Raw genomic sequence first — 20,739 nt, 5'->3', positions numbered from 1 at the left:
CCGTAGTGGTCGGCACCATCTTGGCCGTGGCCGTCTTGGCTTTGGGTCTCCTCGGGATCGAAGCCTTGGCCTTGGCCATCGGGGTGGAAGGCCTGGCCATGACCCTCGAAGATGACTTTCTCCATGAGCGCGGTGTAGTTAGGGTCGTCGGCCGCCGGCGTCGGGATTGGCATTTCGTGGAACAGGTTGCGGGTGCCGGGAAGGTTGGCCATAGGAATCGACCGGGGCTGCTTCCTTTGCATCCCGTCGGTGGACTGACCAGCGCCATTGTACCCAGGCGCGACGTTGAGTCGATGACAGCCGGGTTGGCGGGTGGCCGGCTCGACCATGCTGCCGTCCGACGACGTGGAGAACCGGGTCTCCGGTGTTACGGAGGAGCTCGTCTACCGGTACCGCGGAGGGTGAACGACCGACAAGCCTGTGCTCGCCGCAGCCATGGCATGATGAGGGCCTGCGTCGTAGCTGCCTACGTGGCCTTGGGGAGGATGGCCTCGTTCTGGTCGACGACGGACTTGTGTTGCGCGGCCTCGGCGGCGTAGTCGGCAACGGCTTTCTTCTCCACCGCAATGGTCCGCCGGGCCTTCCTCTTGGCCGATTCAATGTCGAGCCGCGCGACCTCCGCCAGCGTGAGCTCCGACCGCTCTTTCTTCCTTTTCTTCGTCGCGGGGCGGGCGGTTGTGGCGGGCTGGTCAGCGGGTTTCTTCGGGGAGCCAGCCATGGAGGAGGGAGGGGATGGAGGGCGCGGGAGGGTTTCCGAGGAAGGAAGGGAAACTGGGTGTGTTGTGCCCCCGACGGGCGGGCCATGGGAGGACAAGGGCACGCGCCGCTCGTCCACGCACTGCCCATTTCGACGCAAACGCAGTCCAAATTTAAGCCGGAAATGGGTCGACGGCTAACAAAAAATAGATATTTGTTCGTTTGCTCCAACATGTTGGTCCGTGATTTGTGTCCTTTTACCCTTAAACGGACGCAGACGCCCCGTTTGTGGTCGCTTGTTGGAGTTGGCCTGAGGAAGGAAGAGACACCTGGGCCAAAGAAAAGGCGGATAATTCCAGCGAGTGGAGGCGGAATTGTTAAAAGCCGGGGGCAGCCAGAATATTTTGACTTTTGTTGGTCATCTCTCCATTGAGACGCCTTTAATTAGTAGCGCATTTCCGTCGGTCTTCGAAGTTAAGCTCTCCACCCACGGGACTCTGATTGGCTACCGGTTGCGCTAATTGCCTAGCTAGGGCCACATGATTTGACTAATCGCCATGGTTATCTTATGTGGTGCCTAGCTAGGAAGAAAGACCTATCTATATAGCTGCTGGGCGACTTGTTCGTTCAGTTCTACTCGTAGAATCAAATATAGCGCCTTGATGGGGTGCCAACAATTGGACCGAACGGAGTTGATTTCCGCCCGAATAGAATAGCACTACTAACAGCATAGTACAGGAGTACTTTGGTTGGGATGATCATCATGAGAAGGGGACAGATCGCAATGTTTAACGAGTTTATTGTCAGTGGAAAGAAATATGAAAAATGGGTCGCCAGACAAGTTGCGGAGGGTGGCGCCCCCACCCCCCAGCAAGTTGGGCGTTGTTTAGCGTTTGTTCGCTCGCCATGTTCTATTCGGGGATTCGGATCTGTGAGGTCAAACTGTGCCCAGACGTAGGTAGGGCAGGTCTTTTCTTTTTCTTTTTTGCCCTTTTTCAGTGTGTGTCTGGGTAAGCGCGTTCAGTTAAATCGGAGGGTCAAAAGCTACGCCTGCCTCGGTGTACTAGCGGATAACTTTACGCGTGCTGAGCGCGTTCACTTTTGTCTGTACTGTCCCTTGACCTGGCGCGGTCCGGCGGCACTGCGTGCCCATCGTCGTGCCAAGCAAATTCTCAGCAACGAACGAGGCAGCATGCGTGCACTCGGGACATAGGCGCGGAACGAATCCTCGGAACCGCGCGGGCGCAAGACGGCGGACAGAACCGCACGACACATGAGACGCCGCCCGTGGCGCTTGCGACTGCGACGGCGTCCCGCGCGGAGGCGGTCCTGGAACGAGACGGCAGAAGCAACGGCATGATCGACGGGTCACCGGTCAAGGAAGGAAGGCCTCACGGTCACGGGTCCGTGCTGCTCCGGGGGGATTGTGCCAAGTCCTAGGAGAATCATACACCATTCCAGCATCGGCCCGCTCCGGCTGGCAGCAAGAAGAAAAGCAATTCCTATTTGCCGCTCTGTGTTTTTCCATTTCAGGATCTCTGTGCGGCAAACTGTGGACCTACCGCATGGGTCACGAACAAAGGACTCAACTGGGCCGGCCCAGTTAAAGTTCGACAGATATCAGTTTTTTGTTGCGGGGGATACAGATATCGGTTTGGGAAACTTCTAGGAGGTTCCTGATGGTTTTCATTTACAGATTTATTCCGTTTCTCTTCTCCCTTTCGTTATTTTTTTCCAAAATAGTTTGATTTTTTAAAAATGTCTAAAAGTATGGAAAAATTAAGTCCTATTCAGAAAAATGTTATTTTCTAATAATGTTCATTTTTTCAAAAAATATTACCAAATTTGAAAATTTTGTTCAGATTTTGAAAAGCATAATGAGTTTAAATAATCTAAAAAATTCAAACCATGTTTAATCTTTTTTTTTAAAAAAAATTACCCACATTTTCTTTTGAAAAACCAAATAAAGAAATACTAAAAACAAGACTGCTACAATGACCCGAACAACTACAATAGCTGGCTTGTGGCACCGCCGGTCCAGCCCATTCGACAACGCCCCTGTGTGATCGAGCCGCAGTTTCACAAAGACATCCTCCAATAGGAGCTCCTAGAAGATACTACAATAAGCCCAAGAGATGGCTTTTGCCTTGCACTGTATTGTATTATGATTTTTGAAGTGTAAGGACATGCATGCCAAATGTTCAAGGCTATATCAACATTGATGTTCTTAAAAACAATCTTTATGGACACAATTTTAAATGATATGAAAATCAACGTTAAGTCACTGGTTTACATAAAGCTCGTATTAACAGTTTAGTGTACATGACCGTGTAGGGGGTTATTGTGCGCTGTGCGAACTAGAGAGAATGATTATGTACCGTATATGGGTTGGTTACTGTTAGCATACCCTATGGTTCCAACAATAGTTTTTATGAAACTATCAGACTATAATATCTACTCAATTTAAATGGGATATGAAAAATATACAATAGGTATTTTTAAAATACCACATGTAAAGACGACACTGGTCAAGGTTGCATCCTAAACATAATTTTAGAAATGATGAACATGCAAGATAGTAGCATATTTGAAATATACACATTTTTATGAAAGCATCAAACTATCATATCTAGTCAATTAAAATGGGGTAGGAAACATATACAATAGGCATTTTTAAAATAGCACATGTAAAGAAGATATTGGCTAAGTTTGCATCTTAAACACAATTTTAGAAATGATTAACATGCAAGATAATAGCATATTTGAAATGTACACATTTTTCTAAGGGATTTTCATATATAACATGTCAGATTTGGAGTTATGGTTTGAAAGATATGAATATTTAGAAAAAAAAATTAAATCTGCCGAAAAACGAAAAGAGAAAGGTTAAACAGCACGACAGAAATTGTAAACATCGTGCGTGCAGCCCACGACGCTTGGGGTGCCCACCTGAATTTATTTAGAGTAAAAAAGGAGAAAATGAGAGCGGGGGCGGGGGGGGGGGGGTCGAAGCTAGATCTCCTATGTGGAAGGGAGATGCTCTATCCAGTGTTAACCGAAACGGGGTTGAGAATTTTGCGCGGGCAGGATGATGCCGACATTCTCAACGAGACCATTCTTGTCCTTATTCCCAAGGTAACAAATCGTAATATGTTGACTCGGTTTCGCCCAATCAGTCTTTGCAACGTTCTTTATAAGATAACTTCGAAAGTGGTCTCTAATTGCCTAAATCTAATTATGCCCGGGATCATATCCGAGGAGCCATTGGCTCTCGTCCCGGGAAGGCTTATAACCGATAATATAATTTCTGCCTATGAGTGTCTGCATTTTATGAAGAGAAATAAAGCAAAGGGAAATAGATACTGCACACTTAAGTTGGACATGATGAAAGGTTATGACCGAGTGGAGTGGGATTATTTGAGGGCCATTATGCAGAAGTTAGGGTTTTCACCAGCTTGGACTCATATGGTAATGGGTATGGTTAGCTCGGTTAATTTTTCTGTCCTTCTTCATGGAAACAAGCTTGAAACTTTCAAACATACACGTGGTATTCGACAGGGGGACCCAATTTCTCCTTACCTGTTCTTGTTGGTGGCGGACGGCCTTTCGTGCCTCCTAAAAAGTAATCCCCAGTCATGTCCCCTCAGCGGAATCAAAGTGGTAGAAACGGCACCGCCGGTGAGCCACTTGCTTTTTGTAGATGACAACCTGCTGTTTTTTAAGGCGAAAAGTGATGGAGCAAGAGAGTTGTCCGTGCTGCTGGAACGCTAATGTAATGCTTCAGGATAGAAAATAAACTAGAAAAAGTGTTCAGCCTTTTTTTTACCTAAGGCTGTCCAGAGACCTTGAGGAATGAGGTGAAGCAAATCCTAGAAGTTCCTAATGAATCTCAATTAGAGAAATATTTGGGTATGCCAACTGACGTTGGAAACTCAAAGAATGGGACTTTCAAATTGTTGAAGGATAGAATTTGGAACAAGGTAAGGGATGAATGAAAAAGATACTCTCGGTAGGAGATGAGGATGTCCTTATTAAATCAGTGGAACAAGCCATTCTAGTCTATTATATGTCTTGTTTCAAGCTGCCAAGAGGACCATGCCTTCATATAAATTCTCTTATCCGCAAGTTTTGTGTGGGGTGTAAGCAAGGAGAAAGGAAGGTTAGCTGGGTCTCATGGGATACAATGACAAAGCCAAAATTTCTCGGAGGATTAGGTTTCAGAGATATCGACCTTTTTAACCTTGCTTTGCTAGCTCGCAAAGCGTGGCATATTCTAGAGGATCCAACTTCTCTCAGTGCACGTATCGTCAAGGCAAAGTATTTCCCCAGCAATGATTTTATGCAAGCAGAGCTAGGTAATTCACCATCGCAAATCTGGAGGGCAGTGTTGGAGGGGAAAGAAATTTTGTCACATGGGTTGATTCGAAGAGTGGGCAACGACCAAACTATTAACATATGGAGGGACAATTGGATCCCTAGGGATTACAGTATGCGACCACTTACCTGCATTGCCAATGATCCTCCACAGTTGGTCAGTGAATTAATCCATCAACACAATGGTGATTGGAACATGGAATTGATCAAACAAACTTTTATACCTATTGATGCACATGCTATCTTACAATACTACTCTTTAACAGGGTGGTTGACTACTTCTGGTCATGGTAATATGACCAAAAGGGCATCTTCTCCGTCAGGTCAACATACAGAATGATAGTCTTGAAAAAGCATTGGAGAGAGGCTTTGCTATAGGGACGTGCGGGGCCCTCACTTTCCCAGGCGGATCAGCGATCATGGACTAGCCTATGGAAGGTTCAAGTTTAGTAAAAAAATCGTATACTCCTATGGAGAGTTCCTCAACAATCTATACCTTCAACAGATGTTCTCCATTACCGTAACATGTCAACCTGCAGTAATTGTAATCTCTGCGGAAGGGAGGACTCCTGGCGCCACTCGCTTCTGGACTGCACGACATCATGTTGTGTATGAGCGCTTACTAATGGAGAAATAGTTCACGCCATGCGTCAATCCAGGGAACCGGACGCTAAATGTTGGATCTTTACTATGTTGGACTCACACACAACCAGTTCATACGGTTGATGGGTACTCTTTAGGCGATATGGCACGCACGATTGAAGGCAATTCATGAAGCAGTCTTCTGTGAGAGGTGCGCATGAATTCATAGAGAGATTCATTGGTGAGATTAAGGCTATTAAAATCGTACAGACCAGTACACGCCATGTACATAAACAAGTTATAGCTGCCCCGACCTGGGTCGCTCCTTCCGTCAGATCAGTCAAAGTAAGGGTAGACGGAGCCGTCGATAATTAATCTAATCATTGATCTGTCAGTACTATCTGCAGAGACGCCCAAGAAAACTATCTTGGATCCTTGGCACTGGTATTTGCTGGGGTAATTGACCCGATTGCACTTGAAGAGATTTAGGATGCCGAGAGGCCATGACCCTATCATCTGACCTGTTACAAACAAACATCATTGTTGCATGAGACGGTAAAGGTGTTGTGTCAAATATAAAGGATGGGACAAGCGGGAAACATGGTCATATCATCCGGAAGATCAAGATTATGGCATCGGAGTTCCAAAACTGCTCTTTCGTTTTCAAAGGAAGAGCCTCGAATCTCGAGGCACATAACCTCGCTAAACACGCGCTTAGTTTATGTGTAGGACGTCATTTATGGCTTTTGCAGCATCCTATCAATTATATTCCTCTAAACATTATTGAGAAATTAAGAGAAAGCGTGTGTTAGCCTAAAAACAATAATATGAGAGGTCCTATTACCCGACCAACATGCCGAACAGCCACTAAACGTGCACCCCCATGTCCCTCCCGCGCATGATGTGGGCCGGTCCAAGTGCGGAGAGGGGTGACACTTTTTTTCTACTTTTTCTAGTTTTATTGATTTCTTTTTGTTTGAGACTTCAAAAAAGTTTCAAAAAATAAAAAATATGTACGAGATTTCAAAATATATCCCAAAACTAAAAAAATACGAGTGTGTAAAAAATGTTCAAAAGTCCTACAAGAGTTCGTGATTTAAAAAATTGTTCAAGATTTTGAAAACAATTTTTTTTGGTAAATTAAAAAGTTCTTGGGTTTGAAATAAATAATCATGATTAAGGAAAATGTTCACATTAAAACATATTCGTGAATTTGAGAAATGCTCACAAATTCTAAAAAATGTCATGATTCAGAAAAAATGTCCAGCAAATACAAAAATGTTTGCGGACTCATGTTTGTGATTTTTATAAAATGATTATATTTTTAAAATATTTGTTCATTTGTATATGGGAAATCATAAATTGTCCGCATAGTCAAATAGTCTTTTTATTTCATTTTTTCGATGAATCGTTAAAAATTTGCGGATTCATATGTGATTTTCAAAAACTCTTATCATTTTCATAACATGTTCAAGATTTCAAATATGTTCACAATTTCAATTTATTTTTGGCAAATTTAAGAAAATTTTGTAAATGTGAAAATTCAAAAATAAAAATAAAAATAAGAAACATAAATGAAATAAGTATAAAACAAAATACAAGGACAAAAGAGAAAACGGACCGGCCCACACAGCATCATGAGCGACATGGCGGCATAAGGGGAATAGAGCCAAATCCTATTCGGCGCCTTTAGCACCTGATACTACTCGTTTTACTAACGGGCGCAAACACCCTCATCACCTTTGCGCCGGCTTAATGAGACTTCTTTATTCTGTTTCTAAGCTGAAAAAAGTGAGGGACAGTCGGGATTCAGTGTAGGAAGCGACAACCACGAGACCACTTCACTTGCTGTAATTACTTACATCTTTTCTTTTCTTCTTATTTTTTCTTTTTTATGTTCCTTTTTATTTATTTTTTCAAATTTGATAAACTTTCTTTCTTTATGAATTTTTCAAATGAATTTTTTTTTCAAAATTTATGAACATTTATAATAAATTATCTTTTTTCAAATTTAATGAAATTTCTAAAAATGATGCACTTTTTTGAAATTTTGGTGAACTTTTTCAAAAAACATCGGTGAACAGTTTTCAATTTCAATAAGCATTTTTTTCAAATTCGATGATTTGTCAAAATCTATGAAAATTTTAAATTAGTTGAATTTTCTTTCAAAAGCAATGATTTATTTTTCAAATTTATGATTTTTTTGAAATAATTATAACTTCGTTTTCAAAATCGATGACTTTTTCTAATTTCAAGAACCTTTTTTAAATACACGATTTTTTAAATAATTTGTGATATTCCTTTAAATTAGTGGACATTCAATTTTGTTCGCATTTTAATTTTGAAAAGAGATCTTTTTTTTCTAAATAGCACGCAAAAGTTTTGTTATTATACTATATGCACTGCAATATTTGGATTTATTTTTCGCGCTATAAATACTTTTTCACTGCCCTCCGTGTACTCGGGCCGGTCCACTAAAGTCCCGGGAATAGGTCAGTACAGCAAGCTGCAATATAGGGTCTCTTCCAAGGAGAGCCATAGTGGCCTGGCCAGTAGGGAGTCATTGCTTGTGCTCATTAGCTTGTTTATTATAGTTAGTTTGTTCCCTTCGATTTTCCCTTTTTGTTTTCACACTTTTTATTTTTATTTTTTAAATACATGCTCCCTTCATGTCATATTCCTGTTCTCGTCTTAGTTCAAATTTGGACTAAAACCATGACAAGAATTGTAAATGGAGGAAGTATTATTCAGAAACTATGTAACATATTTTTTAAATGTACATGAAGTGTAACAAATTTTTGGTGCATTTAAAAAAAAGTGTGACATATTAACACATGTCAAAAATATGATCAAGATAATTTAAATATATGTTCATGAAAATGTACAAAATTGTTCATGTTTTTATGAAAAGATACATATGATTCAAAAATTGTTTAGCACATTTATAAAAATGTTCACACATTTTAAAATATTTCTCATGACATTTTTTAAGAAGAATCATGAATTTTAAAATTTAGTCCACACAGTTTTAGAAAAACTTGCATGACATATGAAAGAATGTTTTTGATATTTTAAAATAAGGTTGCAACACATAATAAAATGTTTGCACATTTAGAAAAATATTGATGACACTTTCAAGTTTTTTCAAACATGTGTTTATAAATGTTCACCATGTATTTAAGGAAAATCTAATGCTAATTTTACAAATGTTCAACATGTTCTATGATAAAGGATCAACGTGTATGTGAAAAATGTACAACATATACACATAAATTGTTCAGCATGTATTTTTGAAAGTTCACCTATATTTGGAAAATAAAAAACAAACAAAATGAAAGGAAACCAATAAAAAAGAATAAATTAAAGAAACTCGAAATGAAACCGTAAGAGAAAAACCAAAAGAGAACAATTGGACAAAAGGTTCTAAAACCGGCCCAAACCAGCTTTATGGAAGCTTCGGAGAAACAGTCGACCCGCTTCAATGCTCACGCAATTAAAATTCCTAGGGAGTTATACATTTGTGTATTGATTAGATCGTTCACATTTTTTTGAAGCTGGAGATGCATGCCACATTTGCGAAAAGACCCCTTGTACGCAAACCATCAGGCTAGGCTAGTGAGCGCCTCTTGTCGGTGTCAAAACCGGCAGACATCGGGTAGGGGGGCCCGAGCTGTGAGATCGGATTGATGGGTAACAAGAGACAAGTGACATGATGTTTTTACCCAGGTTCGGGCCCTCTTTTAGGGGGTAAACCCCTACGTCTTGCTCTTGCTAATATTATGGGTGTATCAAAGTACAGAGTTGATCTACCTCGAGATCGTAAGTTGTGGACTAAACCCTAGCGGTAATGGTGACGATGATGAATGTCATTATGGACTAAACCCTCCGGCTTATATAAGCACAATCGGTATCTAGGGATAGACATGGTCGGTTGCCACCTGGAGATTACATGCCGAATTTAATATATATACTTGGAGTACACGCCAAGTCCTCGGTCAAGGTTGATACGCTCACGCCATAGGTTAGAGGCCTCTGGAGTCCTTCGTCATCAACGGGCTGTCAGTCCGGCCCATGGACTAGATAGGCTAGGCCGGACCCCCTAGTCCAGGACACCGTCAGTATCCCCCGAACTAGTCTTCGATGCCGAGGACAACAATTTTCTTCAGACGCATGACTTCGGCAAGAAGTCTTCGGCTCGACAGGCGAGTTCCTATTTGTGATTAGAATTCGACTAAGGCTTCGGTTTGAACATATGAGTTCTCTTCGGCCCTGGTCCCACCACGCGTTATCTCGAGTGTCGCGTAGTCTGGGGAATCGAGCCGCCTTTACGACCAGACATTGAAGCGTCTTCTTTTCTTGCCTTTTTAACTGGTACCTGGCTCAAAGCCACGACCAAGCGCATCTTGGCCCTTGTTTACCATCCCTTCCCCCAAGGTCTAACTTCGAGAGCTTCAGCAATGATGAATGACGCGGGCTTTTCTAGGCGCCCCTACAACCCCCTCAAGGGCGACTGGGGAAGCTGCTCCGCTACGCGTCTTCAACTGAATCGGCTTTCCACCCATGGCTATCTGCCGGATCCAGATTTGGCCTCTACCAGCCCTGGCTTAATATCCATAGGCGGGCAAACGCACACCGACAGCCATCCTATTCCTCACGGGGAAGAGCGAGTATGCTTTGTTCCTTTCCTCCCCCGCGGCCAGGGATTTCCCATCCATCCTTTCCTCCGAGGCTTGCTTGAGTTCTATGGGATCCAACTCCACCATCTGACCCCCAATTAGATCCTACATATCGTGAAATGTACCTCGGATGCGCGGCGTACTTTGGGCTGTGGAGGAAATACTTTTGTGTGATGCCTTGTTCCCAAGACGGGAAATTACACGAAGTGGGGGCGGCCGAGGTTTTCCGAATAGTAGGGACCAGCTACCCCACAGGAACCCCTCGAGAAGACGATGACATGTGGGCGTCCGAGTGGTTTTATATGACCGATGTTCTGCTGCATGAACTAGTTTGTCTCGGGCTCCCATCCTTCACTTCGGATCCTCCGAAGAAGCACCATAGTTGGAGACCGCGGAGCACCGCTCAAAATGATGATATCGACATGGTCCGCCTAGCCGCCAAAGTGAGGTGTCTGACGAACACCGTCCTCACTATCATAGATATGATGGCGACGAGCATCAGCCGAAGAATCCAACCTCTTCGGCAACCGATGTGTCTCCAATGTATCTATAATTTTTGAGTGTTTCATGCTATTATAGTATCAATCTTGGATGTTTATTATGCAATTATATATCATTTTTTGGGACTAACCTATTAACCTAGTGCCTAGTGCCAGTTGCTGTCTTTTGCTTGTTTTGGCCTTTTCAGGAAATCAAAATCAAAGGAGAAAAAACTTTGGATTAAATTTTTCTGGACCAGAAGGGACCCTAGAAGGTTCGGGTGAAGACCTGATGAGCCACGAGGGAGCGACAAGCTTGGGAGGCGCGCCCTAGGGGGGCCAGGCTTGTGGGCCCCTCGTGACACCTCTTGACCTAATTCCGCCCCTATAAATTCCCAAATATTCCCCATACATCAGAGAGCCACCCAAAATATTTTTTCCGTCACCGCAAAGTTTCTGTTCTCGTGAGATCCCATCTGGAGACCTTTTCGGGTAATCTACCGGAGGGGGAATCGATCACGGAGGGGCTGTACATCAACCTTGCCGCCCTTCTGATGATGTGTGAGTAGTTTACGACAGACCTACGGGTCCATAGCTAGTAGCTAGATGGCTTCTTATCTCCCTTTGATCTTCAATACAATGTTCTTCTCGATGTTCTTGAAGATCTATTTGATGTAATCCTTTTTTGCGGTGTGTTTGCTGGGATCCAATGAATTGTGGGTTTATGATCGGATTATCCATGAATATTATTTGAGTCTTCTTTGAACTCTTTTATGCATGATTATTATAGCTTTGTATTTCTCTCCAATCTATTGATTTGGTTTGGCCAACTAGATTGATTTATCTTGCAATGGGAGAGGTGCTTTGTGATGGGTTCAATCTTGCGGTGATCTATATCCCAGTGATAGAAGGGGACAAGACACATATTTGTATTGTTGTCATTAAGGATAAAACGATGAGGTTTATTCATATTGATTGAGTTTACTTTTTCTACATCATGTCATCTTGCTTAAGGCGTTACTCCTTCTTTATGAACTTAATACTCTAGATGCATGCTGGATAGCGGTCGATGTGTGGAGTAATAGTAGTAGATGCAGGCAGGAGTCAGTCTACTTGTCCCGGACGTGATGCCTATATACATGATCATTGTCTTGGATATCGTCATAATTATTCGCTTTTCTATCAATTGCCCAACAGTAATTTGTTTACCCATCGTATGCTGTATTCAAGAGAGAAGCCTCTAGTGAAAACTATGCCCCCTGGGTCTATATAATCATATATAAAAATCTAAAAATACCTTGCTGCAATTTATTTACTTTTATTTATTTTGTGTTTTGTTTATCTATCAATCACTACGAGATTTGATCCTTGCAATTATCCGCCTTGGGATTAACAACCCCTTGTTTGTGTTGGGTGCAAGTATTTGTTATTTTGTGTGTAGGTAATACTAACGAGTTCTTGCGTGATTCTCCTACTGGATTGATAACCTTGGTTCTTAACTGAGGGAAATAATTATCTCTACTGTACTACATCATCCTCACCTATTCGGGGAAATCCCAACGTAGCTCACAAGTAGTAGCAACGTCAACATTTGCTATGTATGTATAACAACACTGACAACGCCATCCGATCAATTCGGGAAGGTTTGAAAATCGATGCGGCCTTTAGCGCAGCCCTGGCCGACATATACAAGGGCGAAGCAACAGATTTCACCAAGCAGAAATTCGTAGATGGTTTGTCTTACTACAATCCTGCCGAAACAATAAGTATCCCAAAACTTCCTCGTCTATCGAGCAGTTTGTTTTATTTCTTCGTAATGGTTATTCAATGTCCAAATAGAGGTGGAGGCACTGGCTCGAGACCTCGAGCCGCCCCGCGCCCAAACCAAAGAAGTACCACTGGGACGACGATCCTGCCTTTCATGAAGATGAAGAAATATCCACCATATACAAGGAAGGGATGTTTTATCAGGAGAGCCTCGATGGCTCAAAAGTGGCCATTACTCCTGATCTACTGGGGACACGACCATCTTCATCGGTAAACCTCCTCCTAGCTTTTCTCGAAAGAGAGCTTCCACTTGCGAAGCCCCGAGCACCCTGACTCCTCTTCCTAAGGGTTGACACTCCAAGCGCTTACGCAGGAGTACGCCCTCGAAAGGGGCCCTTCAATTGCCGCGCAGGGCGTCCCTCCAGGGGAAGTGGATATGGAGGCGGAGCGTAACGCCCCTCCCCCGAACAAGTAATTCTTCTGCATTGTGCCCGTAGAAGTTTAAGGATTGCGTGCCTGATTATTTGGTTACTCGCACATGCAGTTTGCGAAGCACCATTGGTCGAAGGGGCAGACTATTCAGCCCCGAGGACCGGGGGAGAGCCGATCTTTTCCTCGGGCGCCAGTCCCAAAGCCTCCCAACCGGCTACTTCGGAGACCTGTGCGGCTACCACCTCCGAGGTTGCAAGCGCAATGAACCATCAACACAGGAAAGCTTATCTAAGGAATCTTGCTTTTTCCAACCAAGAGTTCAATGCCCTCAGTTCGGTGGATGCCTACCTCGGCGCCACCCGCTCCGTCTTTGAAAAGGCGGTGGACATCTTGTCCAAAGGTTTGCAGGTACTTTCTGAATTCTCTTTCCTTGAAAGCAAATTATGTTTAGTTGTAGTTATTTGTGCGTCGAAGACTTTTTTTTAGGGGAGACCAGTCTGCCGCACTAGGAAATAGCCCCCAAGACACCTGTCATATGGCACATCCGACCGGTGGGTTCCGTGAGCAAGATAATATAGCTCAAGCGCGGAAGGCAGTGGCCCCCAATCCTTGACGTGGACACATGTGGCCATATGGAGGCTTGATTAAACATGCTTCGAATGCGCAGTCATCTCGGGAGAAAAACGAAAAACTATGACGAGCTAGCTCAGACCAAGACACAGCTGGGTACCTTGGAAGTCGAGGTGGCACGTATCAAAACCTTTACCAGAGAAGCGCACTGTAAGTGCATCTGGCCTATGATGATTTCTTATAAAGGAATGAAGGCCCATGTTAAGATTATATGTTTCCATAGTAGTGGAAGTCATTGGGCAATTGGAGAAACACCTAAAGCAGGCCCGTGAAGACCTGCAATATGACGAATCACAACGACAGTCTAACCATCTTGTTTTAACCCGATGCAAGGAAGATGTTGCTACTTGTGAGCTGCGTTGGGAATTCCCCGAAGAGGAGAGGATGATGCAATATAGTAGAGATAAGTATTTCCCTCAGTTAAGAACCAAGGTTATCATTCCTGTAGGAGAACCACACAAGACCTCATGAACAACACCTACACACAAAATAACAAATACTTGCACCCAACGCAAACAAGGGGTTGTCAATCCATTGGCGGTTAATTGCAAGGATCAAATAACGCAGTGATAGATAGATAAACAAAACATGAAATAAAATAACGGTAAATAAATTGCAGCAACATATTTTTTGATTTTAATATATGATAAAGATAGACCCGAGGGCCATAGTTTTCACTAGAGGCTTCTCTCTTGAATATAGCATTAAACAAATTACTGTTGGGCAATTGATAGAAAAGCGCATAGTTATGACGATATCCAAGGCAATGATCATGTATATAGGCATCACGTCCGAGACAAGTAGACCGACTCCTGCCTGCATCTACTACTATTACTCCACACATTGACCGCTATCCAGCATGCATCTAGAGTATTAAGTTCATAAAGAATGGAGTAACGCCTTAAGCAAGATGACATGATGTAGACAAAGTAAACTCAATCAATATGAATAAACCCCATCGTTTTGTCCTTAATGACAACAATACAAATATGTGTCTTGTCCTCTTCTATCACTGGGATATATATAGATCACCGCAAGATTGAACCCATCACAGAGCACCTCTCCCATTGCAAGATAAATCAATCTAGTTGGCCAAACCAAACGGATAGATCGGAGAGAAATACAAAGCTATAATAATCATGCATAAAATAGTTCAGAGAATGCTCAAATAATATTCATAGATAATCTGATCATAAACCCACAATCCATCAGATCCCAACAAACACACCGCAAAAAAGGATTACATCGAATAGATCTCCAAAAACATCGAGGAGAACATTGTATTGAAGATCAAAGAGAGAGAACAAGCCATCTAGCTACTAGCTATGGACCCGTAGGTCTGTTGTAAACTACTCACACATCATCGGAAGCGCAACAAGGTTGATGTAGAGACCCTCCGTGATTGATTCCCCCTTCGGCAGAGTACCGAAAAAGGCCTGCAGATGGGATCTCGCAAGTATGGAGGCGTGCGGCAGCGGAAAAAGTATTTTGGATGGCTCTCTGTTGGTTTCCCAATTTTAGAGAATTTACAGAGTTGGAATTAGGTCAAACGGAGGAACGAGGGGCCCACAAGGCGCATGGGCGCGCCTACCCCCTGGGCGCGCCCATGTGGCTTTTCGCTTACTCCTTCGCCTTCTGGCCTCCTCCCGAAGCTTCCAAGGTATCTTATGTCTAGAAAAAGAATTGTCAAAAAGTTCTGTGGCATTTGGACTTTGTTTGGTACTGATTTCCTGAAAAACCAAAAACAGGCAAAAAACATCAACTGCCACTTGGCACTAAGTTAATAGGTTAGTCCCAAAAAATGATATAATATTGCATATAAAACATCAAAGATTGATACTATAATAGCATGAAACAATGAAAAATTACACATACATTGGAGACGTATCAGAGGCGAACACGCCGAAAGCAAAAAATGATCAGCAGGACCAAGAGATTGACCGGGTGAGGGCTCAACTCTCTGCTATTGAGGCTAAGAATCATAAAATGGGAAGCTGTGTCCGATAAGTGTTTATAGCCTTTTGAAAAGGTTTTTGACACGAAAGCATGACTATTGTAGACTAATATTGTGCTTCACATAGTTTTGCGGACAGGTTGACCTAAAGAGGCCCCAACTTCCTCGTCCGCAGATGTCATTGTGCAGCTAACCGAGGAGCATGAGTGAGCTCGGAAGGCTATTAAAGTGGTTTTCAAAGCTCTATGGCCCAAGGAAGAAAATGTGCCCGAAGGTATGTCTGAGCTCGTCGAGCGTCTCAAAGAGGCTCGGCGCGGAATACATGTCTCGAAGATATCGGCCTGTCGGGAGGGAGCGAGGGAGGCATGGGCGATGGTCAAGACCTGCTATACTGGCATAGAAATGGAGCACCTTGCCGAGGTGGACCCAGTCGGTGTTGACGGGAAGGAGGTGTCGACCTGCTTGGTCTATGACAATGTGATGCCCGCCGCGCGTCTCTCTCAGCAGGACTGTGCCCTTAAGTCCCTGATAGACGGGCTCGATAAAGTGTAAAATATGTGTAATGACTCCATGTATCCATGTACTTTACGTCATTTCAAATGCTTCTGTTATACGAACTTTGCTAGCCAGCCTTCGGCTTCTCCCTCCTTGACCATTGGCCGAGGAGTGCTTCCTACTTATGATCCAACGAAGCGGACCAGATATTTCAGATAGCGAGGCAATCTGGCTACGTGGCTCGAAAAACAAAGTGAACCAGTGCTTATGTTATTTTACGTTTATGCATAAGAAACATCTTCCAAGAAAAATAGTCCCTCGATCGGTTCCTTTTCTTAGGTGCGCATGCTTGAGCATGCCTGTCTGCCTAAATAGGAGTGGATATATACATATCCAAGGTGAGTGTTAAGCCCCCAAATAGGTGTATTTAAAGACTAGTAACTTCCGTCGTTGCCGACCAACTATTTTCTTAAGAAGGCTAGCTTTCAACTTCACTAGTCTGAGGTACTGATCTGGTTGATCTGGCAGCAACAATCGCAGAGGAGCTCCCTTTACCCCCTAGCTGAACAATCGGGAATGTAGGAGGTAAGAACAAGAGCCAGGAAACCCAGCTTGGCCAAAACTTAAGTCAATTCGATGCATATGAAGGCGTAAAACAATCAGATTGGAAGGAAGCACTGATAGTGCTTGAAAATATATTTTGCTTCCAAAAAAGCTCAGAGAGTAGTATATGTCATACATATAATATGTGTCCGAAGGAGTCAGATCACCTTGGATTTACCGATCATATCTTAGCAGAAAGGTTTTAACAACTTAAAAGAAGAAAAGAAAATGTGTATCTATTTAAATGTTAACGGGAAATTGATCCAAAAGGTAAAGAAGGGGTGGCTGCGATTAACCATAAAATCGTCGAAGCAGGGCGGCATTCCAAGGGTTCGGCTCCAGCCTGTTATCTGCGGGATCTCAGATACGATATGAACCACTGGTGAGCACTTGGTCGATTATGAACGGTCTGTCCCACTTCGGGGAGAGTTTATGCTTCTGCTTCTCCGGATGAAACCCCATGACCAAGTCACCTTTGTTGAATGCTTTCATCTGGACCTCCCTGGTCTGGTAGCGTCGTGCCTGTTGTTGGTAAAAAGTGGAACATGCCCGAGCCACATCCCGCTCTTCTTTGAGGGCGTCGAGGTCGTCCTACCGATCTAACTCGGCCTCCCTATCTTCATACATACACACTCTAGGTGCATCGTGAATGAGGTCGCATGGTAAGACGACCTCGGCTCCATACACCATGAAGAAATGTGTGTAACCTGTTGTGACGCCCCCGATTCAATCGTACACTAATTATGCACGCAAATGTGTACGATCAAGATGAGTGAATCATGGGAAGATATCACAACACAACTCTACAACATAAATAAGTCATACAAGCATCATAATACAAGCCAGGGGCCTCGAGGGCTCGAATACAAGTGCTCGATCATAGACGAGTCAGCGGAAGCAACAATATCTGAGTACAGACATAAGTTAAACAAGTTTGCCTTAAGAAGGCTAGCACAAAAGTAGCAACGATCGAAAAGGCAAGGCCTCCTGCCTGGGACCTCCTAACTACTCCTCGAAGCCGAACTCCATGTAGAATCATCCTCGGGATCTCTAGCTCCTAGACTCCAGCATCTGGTTGCTACAACCAGGTATAGAAAGGGGAAAAGAGGGAGAAAAGCAACCGTGAGTACTCATCCAAAGTACTCGCAAGCAATGAGCTACACTACATATGCATGGGTATATGTGTAAAGGGCCATATCGGTGGACTGAACTGCAGAATGCCAGAATAAGAGGGGGGTAGCTAATCCTGTCGAAGACTACGCTTCTGGCCACCTCCATCTTGCAACATGTAGGAGAGAGTAGATGGTAAGTTCACCAAGTAGCATCGTATAGCATAATCCTACCCGGCGATCCCCTCCTCGTCGCCCTGTTAGAGAGCGATCACCGGGTTGTATCTGGCACTTGGAAGGGTGTGTTTTATTAAGTATCCGGTTCTAGTTGTCATAAGGTCAAGGTACAACTCCGGGTCGTCCTTTTACCGAGGGACACTGCTATTCGAATAGATAAACTTCCCTGCAGGGGTGCACCACATAACCCAACACGCTCGATCCCACTTGGCCGGACACACTTTTCTGGGTCATGCCCGGCCGCGGAAGATCAACACGTCGCAGCCCCACCTATGCTCAACAGAGAGGTCAACACGCCGGTCTAAATCCTATGCGCGCAGGGGTCTGGGCCCATCGCCCATTGCACACCTGCACGTTGCGTACGCGGCCAGAAGCAGACCTAGCCTAGCAGGCGTTCCAGTCCAATCCGGCGCGCGCCACTCCGTCGCTGACGTCAAGAAGAGCTTCGGCTGATACCACGACGTCGAGTGCCCATAACTGTTCCCGCGTAGTTGGTTAGTGCGTATAGACCAAATGGCCAGACTCAGATCAAATACCAAGATCTCGTTAAGCGTGTTAAGTATCCACGAACGCCGACCAGGGCCAGGCCCACCTCTCTCCTAGGTGGTCTCAACCTGCCCTGTCGCTCCGCCATAAAGTAACAGTCGGGGGCCGTCAGGAACCCAGGCCCACCTCTACCGGGATGGAGCCACCTGTCCTTTCAGCCCCCTCATCAGAATCACTTGCGGGTACTCAACGAGCCGACCCGACTTTAGTCACCACATGTGTCATGTATATAAAGTATATAGTATATACCCGTGATCACCTCCCGAAGTGATCACGGCCCAGTAGTATAGCATGGCAGATGGACAAGAGTGTAGGGCCACTGATGGAACACTAGCATCCTATACTAAGCAGTATGATAGTAGGTAAGGGTAACAACTGTAGCAACAATGACAGGCTATGCATCAGGATAGGATTAACGGAAAGCAGTAACATGCTACACTACTGTAATGCAAGCAGTATAGACAAGAATAGGCAATATCTGGTGATCAAGGGGGGGGGTTGCCTGGTTGCTCTGGCATGCAGGAGGGATCGTCAACACCGTAGTCGAACTGGGGGTCGCCGGCAGTCTCGGGGTCTACCGGAAAGAAGTAATGGAGGGGGAACACAATAAATAACAGAGCAATCAAAGCATTACAAAGCGTAACATGGCAATACACGGTCTAAAGGTGACCTAACGCAGTAATAGGTGATACTGGATAAGTGGGGCAAACATCCGGGAAAGAATCCCCGGTGTTTCGCGTTTTCGGACAGATGAATCGGAGAGGAAAGTTGCGTGTTTGCTATGCTAGGGATGTGTGGCGGACGAACGGGCTGCATATCCGGATTCGTCTCGTCGTTCTGAGCAACTTTCATGTACAAAGTTTTTCCATCCGAGTTACGGATTATTTTATATTAATATTTAAAGTTTTAAAACATTTTCTAAATTGTTTTAATTCGAAATTAAACGTTAAATTGCTACGGGTACACAGAGAGTGTACCCAGCTATTTGTATGTGAGGATGACAGTGGGTCCCAGTTGACTGCTCAGTCAGCAGTTGACTGGTCCCTGTTGACTGGTCAAAGTGGGCCACGGGGTCCCACCTACCATTGACTGGGCTAGTCCTAGTCAGTAGTTTGACTGGTCAAAGGGCCCAGTGGGGCCCGAGTGTCATTGAGTGATTTGTTTAACAGACTTTTAAACAAAACCGATGAGATTAATTAGGACTGTGGGGTCCGATGTCAGTGGCTGTTAGGGATTTGGTTAGGGGGTTAATGATGTCCACGTCATCGTGGTTAACGCCGGCGAGGAGTTACAGTGCGCCGGCGACGGCAGCAACGCGGGAACCCGCCGGGCTTGCGCTACGGGCGTCGGTTCGATGCGCGAAGGGGACCGATGGGTAGCTGGTGGTCGACCACGTCGACCGGTGGTCGCGGGGCGGCCGGACTTGGCCGGCGTCGACGGCGGAGTCGACTTCCGCGGCGGCACGGGCGGCTACCGGAACAGGCGCGGTGCGGCGATGCGAGGCGGGCAGCGGGCGGGTACGGCGTGGGGAAGGAAGAAGGCAGTGGAGGCCGGAGGTGGCCTCACCGGCGGTTGAGAGAAGCGGGGCGGCGAGGCTCGGGGGCGACTGTTGTGGAGGAGGATGGGGACGAGGCGTCGTCGCCGCGTCGGGGAGGCGGAAGCAGTCCGGCGGGGAGGAGGACGGGGACGCGGCGACGGCGGGGCAGCGTCAGGCGGCTTCGGGTCCTCGTGCGGCGGCGATGTCGGGTCGCGCAGTGGTCGAGGCGGTGAAGAAGCTGCGGGGCGAAGGCGGCAGCCCTCGGGCGCGGGCGTGCTTGCCGGGGCCGCGGGGAGCAGCGGGGAGGAGGCCGTGGCATGGGGTGGCCTACTGCGCCGGCGAGGTGGGGCGACGGGCGGCGGGATCGGCGATGGGGGTCGGGAGGCCGTTGCCCCGATCTGGATCGAGTCGGGGGAAGGCAGAGGGGATCGTGCGGGGGGAGAGTGGGGGGTTGGGCTAGGGTTTCGGGGGGTGGGGGATATGGGGAGTGCGGGGTGGGCCTCCTGGTGGCCTGGGTGGCCAGTTGGGCCACTCGGCCCAAGGAGAGGGGGGGCTTTGCCCTTTTTTTGTTCCTTTTATTTTGTTTTGTCTTTCTCTTTTTATTTAATTTCCTTTCTATTTT

The sequence above is a fragment of the Triticum aestivum genome, chromosome 2D (genome assembly GCF_018294505.1).
Source record: "Triticum aestivum cultivar Chinese Spring chromosome 2D, IWGSC CS RefSeq v2.1, whole genome shotgun sequence".
Taxonomy (NCBI): Eukaryota; Viridiplantae; Streptophyta; class Magnoliopsida; order Poales; family Poaceae; genus Triticum; species Triticum aestivum.
Note: the sequence above shows the minus strand (reverse complement) of the source record.